Source organism: Lagenorhynchus albirostris, chromosome 6, assembly GCF_949774975.1.
Source record: "Lagenorhynchus albirostris chromosome 6, mLagAlb1.1, whole genome shotgun sequence".
In the NCBI taxonomy this organism is placed as follows: Eukaryota; Metazoa; Chordata; class Mammalia; order Artiodactyla; family Delphinidae; genus Lagenorhynchus; species Lagenorhynchus albirostris.
In genome coordinates, this window is record NC_083100.1 from 101,157,529 (window position 1) to 101,166,644 (window position 9,116).

Below are 9,116 nucleotides of genomic sequence, written 5' to 3' on the forward strand. Positions count from 1 at the left end.
CCCTTCCTCTAACCCTAATCCTAGCCCAAACCCTCACCCTAACCCTTCCCCGAAGCCTGACCCTCACCCGTCCCCTAATCCTAACCCGTACGTGAACACTACTCCGTTCCCTCACACGTACACTCCCCCTAAAGCGTTGTCGTACCCTCACTTGGACCCTAAACATTCCCCGTCCCCTAACTATAACCCTAGCCCGAACCCTAACCCCAACCCTTCCCCGAAGCCTGATCCTAATCCGTCCGCTAATCCTAACCCCTACGCTAACACTAACCCGCGCCCTCACACGTACGCACCCCCTAAAGCGTTGTCGTACCCTCACCTGGACCCTAAACCGTCCCCGTCCCCTAACCCTAACCCTAGCCCGAACCCTAACCCTAACACTTCCCCGAAGCCTGAAGCTCACCCGTCCCCTAATCCTATTCTGTACACTAACACTAACCTGCGCCCTCACACGTACGCTCCCCCCAAAGCGTTGTCATACCCTCACCTGAACCCTAAACCGTCCCCGTCCCCTAACCCTTATCCTAGTCCGAACCCTAACCCTAACCCTTCCTCGAAGCCTGACCCTCACACGTCCCCTAATCTTAACCCGTAGGCTAACACTAACCCGCGCACTCACAAGTACGCTCCCCGTAAACCGTTGTTGTACCCTCACCTGGACCCTTAACGGCCCCCGTCACCTAAACCTAACCCTAACCCTAGCCCGAACCCTAACCCTAACCCTTCCCGAAGCCTGACCCTCACCCGTCCCCTAATCCTAACCCGTACGCTAACACTAACCCGCGCCCTCACACGTACTTTCCCTCTAAAGCGTTGTCGTACTCTCACCTGGACCCTAAACCTTCCCAGTCCCCTAAACCTAACCCTAGTCCGAACCCTAACCCTAACCGTTCTCGAAGCCTGACCCTCACACGTCCCCTAATCCTAACCCGTACGCTAACACTAACCCGCGCCCTTACACGTACGCTCCCCCTAAAGCGTTGTCAGACCCTCACCTGGACCCTAAACCGTCCCCGTCCCCTAACCCTAACCCTAGCCCGAACCCTAACCCGAACCCTTCCCCAAAGCCTGACCCTCACCCTTCCCCTAATCCTAACCCGTACGCTAACACTAACCCGCGACCTCACACCTACGCACCCCCTAAAGCATTGTCGTACCCTCACCTGGACCCTAAACCGTCCCCGTCCCCTAACCCTAAACCTAGCCCGAACCCTAACCCTAACCATTCCCCGATGCCTGACCCTCACCCGTCCCCTAATCCTAACCCGTACGCTAACACTAACATGCGCTCTCACACATACGCTCCCCCTAAAGCGTTGTCGGACTCTCACCTGGACCGTAAACCGTCCCCGTCCCCTAACCCTAACCCTAGCCCGGAACCTAACCCTAACACTTCCCTGAAGACTGACCCTCACACGTCTCCTAATCCTAACCCGTACGCTAACACTAACCCGCGCCCTCAAACGTACGCTCCCCGGAAAGCGTTGTCGTACCCTCACCTGGACCCTGAACCATCCCCGTCCCCTAACACTAACCCTAGCCCGAAGCCTAGCCCTAAACCTTCCCCGAAGCCTGACCCACACCCGTCCCCTAATCCTAACCCGTACGCTAACACTAACCCGCGCCCTCACACGTACGTTCCCCCTAAAGCGTTGTCTTACCCTCACCTGGAACCTAAACTCTCCCAGTCCCCTAACCCTAACCCTAGCCCGAACCCTAAACCTAACGCTTCTTCGAAGCCTGACCCTCACCCGTCCAGTAATCCTAACCGGTACGCTAACACTAACACACGCCCTCACACGAACGCTCCCCCTAAAGCATTGTCGTACCCTCACCTGGACGCTAAACCGTCCCAGTCGTCTAATCCTAACCCTAGCCCGAACCCTAACCCTAACCCTTCCCCGAAGCCTGACCCTCTCCCTTCCCCTAATCCTACCCGTACGCTAACACTAACCCGCGCCCTCCACGTACGCTCCCCTAAAGCGTTGTCGGACCCTCACCTGGACCCTAAACCGTCCCCGTGCCCTAACCCTAACCCTAGCACGAACCCTAACCCTAACCCTTCCCCGAAGCCTGACCCTCACCCGTCCCCTAATCCTAACCCATACGCTAACACTAACCCGCGCCCTCACACGTACGCCACCCCTAAAGCTTTGTCGTACCCTCACCTGGACCATAAACCGTCCCCGTCCCCTAACCCTAACCCTAGCCCGAACCCTAACCCTAACCCTTCTCCGAAGCGTGACCCTCACCCGTCCCCTAATCCTAACACGTACGCTAACACTATCCCGCGCCCTCACACGTATGCTCCCCCTAAAGCGTTGTCGTACCCTCACCTGGACCCTAAACCGTCCCCATCCCCTAAACCTAACCCTAACCCTAGCCCGAACCCTAACCCTAACAATTCCCCGAAGCCTGACCCTCACACGTCCCATAATCCTAACCCGTACGCTCACACTAACCCGCGCCCTCACACGTACGCTCCCCCTAAAGCGTTGTCGTACCCTCACCTGGACCCTAAACCGTCCCCGTCCCCTAACCCTAACCCTAGCTCGAACCGTAACCCTAAACCTTCCCCAAGCCTGACCCTCACCCGTCCCCTAATCCTAACCCGTACGCTAACACTATCCTGCGCCCTCACACGTATGCTCCCCCTAAACCGTTGTCGTACCCTCACCTGGACCCTAAACCGTCCCCATCCCCTAACCCTAACCCTAGACCGAACCCTATCCCTAAACCTTTTCCGAAGCCTGACCCTCACCCGTCCCCTAATCCTAACCCGTACGCTAACACTAACATGCGCCCTCACACGTACGCTCCCCCTAAAGAGTTGTCGTACCCTAACCTGGACCCTAAACCGTCCCCGTCCCCTAACCCTAACCCTAGCCCGAACCCTATCCCTAACCCTTCCCCGAAGCCTGACCCTCACCCGTCCCCTAATCCTAACACGTAGGCTAACTCTAACCCGCCCCCTCACAAGTACGCTCCCCGTAAACCGTTGTCGTACCCTCACCTGGATCCTGAAAAGTCCCCATCCCCTAAACCTAGCCCTAACCCTAGCCCGAACCCTAACCCTAACCATTCCCCGAAGCCTGACCCTCACCCGTCCCATAATCCTAACCCGTACGCTCACACTAACCCACGCCCTCACACGTACGCTCCCCCTAAAGCGTTGTCGTACCCTCACCTGGACCCTAAACCGTCCCTGTCCCCTAACCCTAACCCTAGCCCGAACCCTAACCCGAACCTTTCCCCGAAGCCTGACGCTCACCCGTCCCCTAATCCTAACCCGTACGCTAACACTAACCCGCGCCCTCACACCTACGCACCCCCTAAAGCGTTGTCTTACCCTCACCTGGACCCTAAACCGTCCCCGTCCCCTAACCCTAACCCTAGCCCGAACCCTAACCCTAACCCTTCCCCGAAGCCTGACCCACACCCGTCCCCTAATCCTAACACGTAGGCTAACACTAACCCGCGCCCTCACACGTACGCTCCCCCTAAAGCGTTGTCGTACCCTCACCTGGATCCTAAACCGTCCTCGTCCCCTAACCCTAACCCGAACCCTAACCCTAACTCTTCCCCAAAGCCTGACCCTCACCTGTCCCCAAATCCTAACCCGTACGCTAACACTAACCCGTGCCCTCACACCTACGCTCCCTCTAAAGCGTTGACGTACCCTCACCTGGACCCTAAACCGTCCCTGTCCCCTAACTCTAACCCTATTCCGAAGCCTGACCCTAACCCTTCCCCGAAGCCTGACCCTCACCCGATCCATAATCCTAACCCGTACGCTAACACTAACACGCGCCCTCACACGTACGCTCCCCCTAAAGCGTTGTCGTACCCTCACCTGGACCCTAAACCGTCCCCGTCCCCAACCCTAACCCTAGCCCGAACACTAACCCTAACCCTTTCCCGAAGTCTGACCCTCACCCTTCCCCTAATCCTAGCCCGTACGCTAACACTAACCCACGTCTAACACGTACGCTCCCCCTAAATCGTTGTCGTACACTCACCTGGACCCTAAACCGTCCCCGTCCCCTAACCCTAACCCTAGCCCGAACCCTAGCCCTAACCCTTCTCCGAAGCCTGACCCTCACCCGCCCCTAATCCTAACCCGTACGCTATCACTAAACTGCACCCTCACACCTAAGCTCCCCCTAAAGCGTTGTCGTACCCTCACCTGGACCCTAAACCGTCCCCGTCCCCTAACCCTAAACCTAGCCCGAACCCTAACCCTAACACTGCCACGAAGCCTGACCCTCACACGTCCCCTAAACCTAACCCGTACGCTAACACTAACCCAGGCACTCACACGTACGCTCCCCCTAAAGCGTGGTCGTACACTCACCTGGACCCTAAACCGTCCCCGTCCCCTAACCCTAACCCTATACCGAACCCTAAACCTAACACTTCCCCGAAGCCTGACCCTCACCCGTCCCCTAATCCTAACACGTACGCTAACACTAACCCGCGCCCTCACACGTACGCTCCCCCTAAAGCGTTGTCGTACCCTCACCTGGACCCTAAACCGTCCCCGTCCCCTAACCCTTACCTAGAACGAACCCTAACCCTAACCCTTGCCCGAAGCCTGACCCTCACCCGTCCTCTAATCCTAACCCGTAGGCTAACACTAACCCGCGCCCTCACAAGTACCTCCCGCTAAACCGTTGTCGTACCCTCAGCTGAACCCTAAACTTTCCCCGTCCCCTAATCCTAACCCTAGCCCGAACCCTAACCCTAACGCTTCCCCGAAGCCTGACCCTCACCCGTCCCCGAATCCTAACCCGTACGCTAACACTAACCCGCGCCCTCACACGTACGCTCCCCCTAAAGCGTTGTCGTACCCTCACCTGGACCCTAAACCCTCCCCGTCCCCTAACCCTAAACCTAGCCCGAACCCTAACCCTAACCCTTTCCCGAAGCCTGACCCTCACCCGTCCCCTAATCCTAACACATACGCTAACACTAACCCATGCCCTCACACGTACGCCACCCCTAAAGCGTTGTCGTACACTCACCTGAACCGTAAACCGTCCCCGACCCCTAACCCTAACCCTAGCCCGAACGCTAACCCTAACCCTTCCCCGAAGCCTGACCCTCACCCGTCCCATAAACCTAACCCGTACGCTAACACTAACCCGTGCGCTCACACGTACGTTCCCCCTAAAGCGTTGTCGTACCCTCAACTGGACCCTAAACCGTTCCCTTCCTCTAACCCTAACCCTAGCCCAAACCCTCACCCTAATCCTTCCCCGAAGCCTGACCCTCACCCGTCCCCTAATCCTGACCCGTACGTGAACACTACTCCGTTCCCTCACACGTACGCTCCCCCTAAAGCGTTGTCGTACCCTCACCTGGACCCTAAACTGTCCCCATCCCCTAACCCTAACCCTAGCACGAACCCTAACCCTAACACTTCCCCGAAGCCTGAACCTCACCCGTCCCCTAATCCTATCCCGTACACTAACACTAACCTGCGCGCTCACACGTACGCTCCACCTAAAGCGTTGTCGTACCCTCACCTGAACCCTAAACCGTCCCCCTCCCCTAACCCTAACCCTAGCCCGAACCCTAACCCTAACCCTTCCTCGAAGCCTGACCCTCACCCGTCCCCTAATCTTAATCCGTATGCTAACACTAACCCGCGCACTCACAAGTACGCTCCCCGTAACCCGTTGTTGTACCCTCACCTGGACCCTTAACGGTCCCCGTCCCCTAAACCTAACCCTAACCCTAACCCGAACCCTAACCCTAACCGTTCCCGAAGCCTGACCCTCACCCGTCCCATAATCCTAACCCGTACGATAACACTAAACCGTGCCCTCACACGTACGCTCCCCCTAAAGCGTTGTCGTACCCTCACCTGGACCCTAAACCGTCCCCGTCCCCTAACCCTAACCCTAGCCCGAACCCTAATCCTAACACTTCCCCGAAGCCTGACCCTCACCTGTCCCCGAATCCTAACATGTACGCTAACACTAACCCGCGCCCTCACACGTACGCTCCCCCTAAAGCGTTGTCGTACCCTCACCTGGACCCTAAACCGTCCACGTCCCCTAACCCTAACCCTAGCCCGAACCCTAACCATAACACTTCCCCGAAGCCTGCCCGTCACCCGTCCCCTCATCCTAACCCGTACGCTAACACTAAGCCGCACCCTCACACGTACGCTACCCATAAAGCGTTATCATACACTCACCTGGACCCTCCACCGTCCCCGTCACATAACCCTAACCCTAGCTCGAACCCTAACCCTAACCCTTCCCCGAACCCTGAGCCTCACCTGTCCCCTAATCCTAACCTTTAGGCTAACACTAACCCGCGCCCTCACAGGTACGCTCTCGCTAAAGCGTTGCCATACGCTCACCTGGACCATAAACCGTCCCCGTCTCCTAACCCTAACCCTAGCCCGAACCCTAACCCTAACCCTTCCCCGAAGCCTGCCCCTCACCCGTCCCCTCATCCTAACCCGTACGCTAACACTAAGCCGCACCCTCACACGTACGCTCCCCCTAAAGCGTTGTCGTACCCTCACCTGGACCCTAAACCGTCCACGTCCCCTAACCCTAACCCTAGCCCGAACCCTAACCCTAACCCTTCCCCGAAGCCTGCCCCTCACCCGTCCCCTCATCCTAACCCGTACGCTAACACTAAGCCGCACCCTCACACGTACGCTACCCATAAAGCGTTATTATACACTCACCTGGACCCTCCACCGTCCCCGTCACATAACCCTAACCCTAGCTCGAACCCTAACCCTAACGCTTCCCCGAAGCCTGACCCTCACCCGTCCCCTAATCCTAACCCGTACGCTAACACTAACCCGCGCCCTCACACTTACGCTCCCCCTAAAGCGTTGTCGTACCCTCACCTGGACCCTATACCGTCCCCGTCCCCCAACCCTAACCCTAACCCGAACCCTAACCCTAACCCTTCCCCGAAGCCTGACCCTCACCCGTCCCCTTATCCTAATCCGTACGCTAACACTAACCCGCACCCTCACGCCTACGCACCCCCTAAAGCATTGTCGTACGCTCACCTGGACCCTATACCGTCCCCGTACCCTAAACCTAACCCTAGCCCGAACCCTAGCGCTAACCCTTCCCCGAAGCCTGACCCTCACCCTTCCCCTAATCCTAACCCGTACGCTAACACTAACACGCGCCCTCACACATACGCTCCCCCTAAAGCGTTGTCGGACCCTCACCTGGACCGTAAACCGTCCCCGTCCCCTAACCCTAACCCTAGCCCGGACCCTAACCCTAACACTTCCCTGAAGACTGACCCTCACACGTCCCATAATCCTAACCCGTACACTAACACTAACCCACGCCCTCACACGTACGCTCCCCCTAAAGCGTTGTCGTACCCTCACCTGGACCCTAAACCCTCCCCGTCCCCTAACACTAACCCTAGCCCGAAGCCTAGCCGTAAACCTTCCCCGAAGCCTGACCCTCACCCGTCCCATAATCCTAACCCGTACGCTAACACTAACCCGCGCCCTCACACGTACGTTCCCCCTAAAGCGTTGTCGTAACCTCACCTGGACCCTAAACTGTCCCAGTCCCCTAACCCTAACCCTAGCCCGAACCCTAATCCAAACACTTCCCCGAAGCCTGACCCTCACCCGTACAGTAATCCTAACCGGTACGCTAACACTAACACACGCCCTCAAACGTACGCTCCCCCTAAAGCGTTGTCGTAACCTCACCTGGACCCTAAACCGTCCCCGTCCCCTAAACCTAACCCTAACCCTAGCCCGAACCCTAACCCTAACAATTCCCCGAAGCCTGACCCTCACACGTCCCATTATCCTAACCCGTACGCTCACACTAACCCGCGCCCTCACACGTACGCTCCCCCTAAAACGTTGTCGTACCCTCACCGGGACCCTAAACCGTCCCCGTCCCCTAACCCTAACCCTAGCCCGAACCCAACCGTAACCCTTCCCCGAAGCCTGACCCGCACCCGTCCCCTAATCCTAACCCGTACGCTAACACTAACCCGCGCCCTCACACGTACGCTCCCCCTAAAGCGTTGTCGTACTCTCACCTGGACCCTAAACCGTCCCCGTCCCCTAACCCTAACCCTAACCCGAACCCTAACCCTAACACTTCCCCGAAGCCTGACCCTCACCCATCCCCTAATCCTAACCCGTACGCTAACACTAACCCACGCCCTCATATGTACGCTCCCCCTAAAGCGTTGTCGTACCCTCACCTGGACCCTAAACCGTCCCCGTCCCCTAACCCTAACCCTAGCCCGAACCCTAACCCTAACCCTTCCCCGAAGCGTGACCCTCACCCTTCCCCTAATCCTAACCCGTACGCTAACACTAACCCGCACCCTCACAATTACGCTCCCCCTAAAATGTTATCGTACACTCACCTGGACCCTAAACCGTCCCTGTCCCCTAACCCTAACCCTAGCCCGAACTCTGACCCTAACACTTCCCCGAAACCTGACCCGCACCCGTCCCCTAATCCTAACACGTACGCTAACACTAACCCGCGCCCTCACACTTACGCTCCCCCTAAAGTGTTATCGTACCCTCACCTGGACCCTAAACCGTCCCTGTCCCCTAACCCTAACCCTAGCCCGAACCCTAACCCTAACACTTCCCTGAAGCCTGACCCGCACCCGTCCCCTAATGCTAACCCGTACGCTAACACTAACCCGCGCCCTCACACTTACGCTCCCCCTAAAGTGTTACCGTACCCTCACCTGGACTCTAAACCGTCCCTGACCCCTAACCCTAACCCTAGCCCGAACCCTAACCCTAACCCTTCCCTGAAGCCTGAAACTCACCCGTCCACAAATCCTAACACGTACGCTAACACTAACCCGCGCCCTCACACGTACACTCCCCGTAAACCGTTGTCGTACCCTCACCTGGATCCTAAACGGTCCCCGTCACCTAAACCTAACCCTAACCCTAGCCCGAACCCTAACCCTAACACTTCCCCGAAGCCTGACCCTCACCCGTCCCCTAATCCTAACCCGTACGCTAACACTAACGCACGCCCTCACACGTACGCTCCCCCTAAAGCATTGTCATACCCTCACCTGGACCCTAAACCGTCCCGGTCCCGTAACCCTAACCCTAGCAG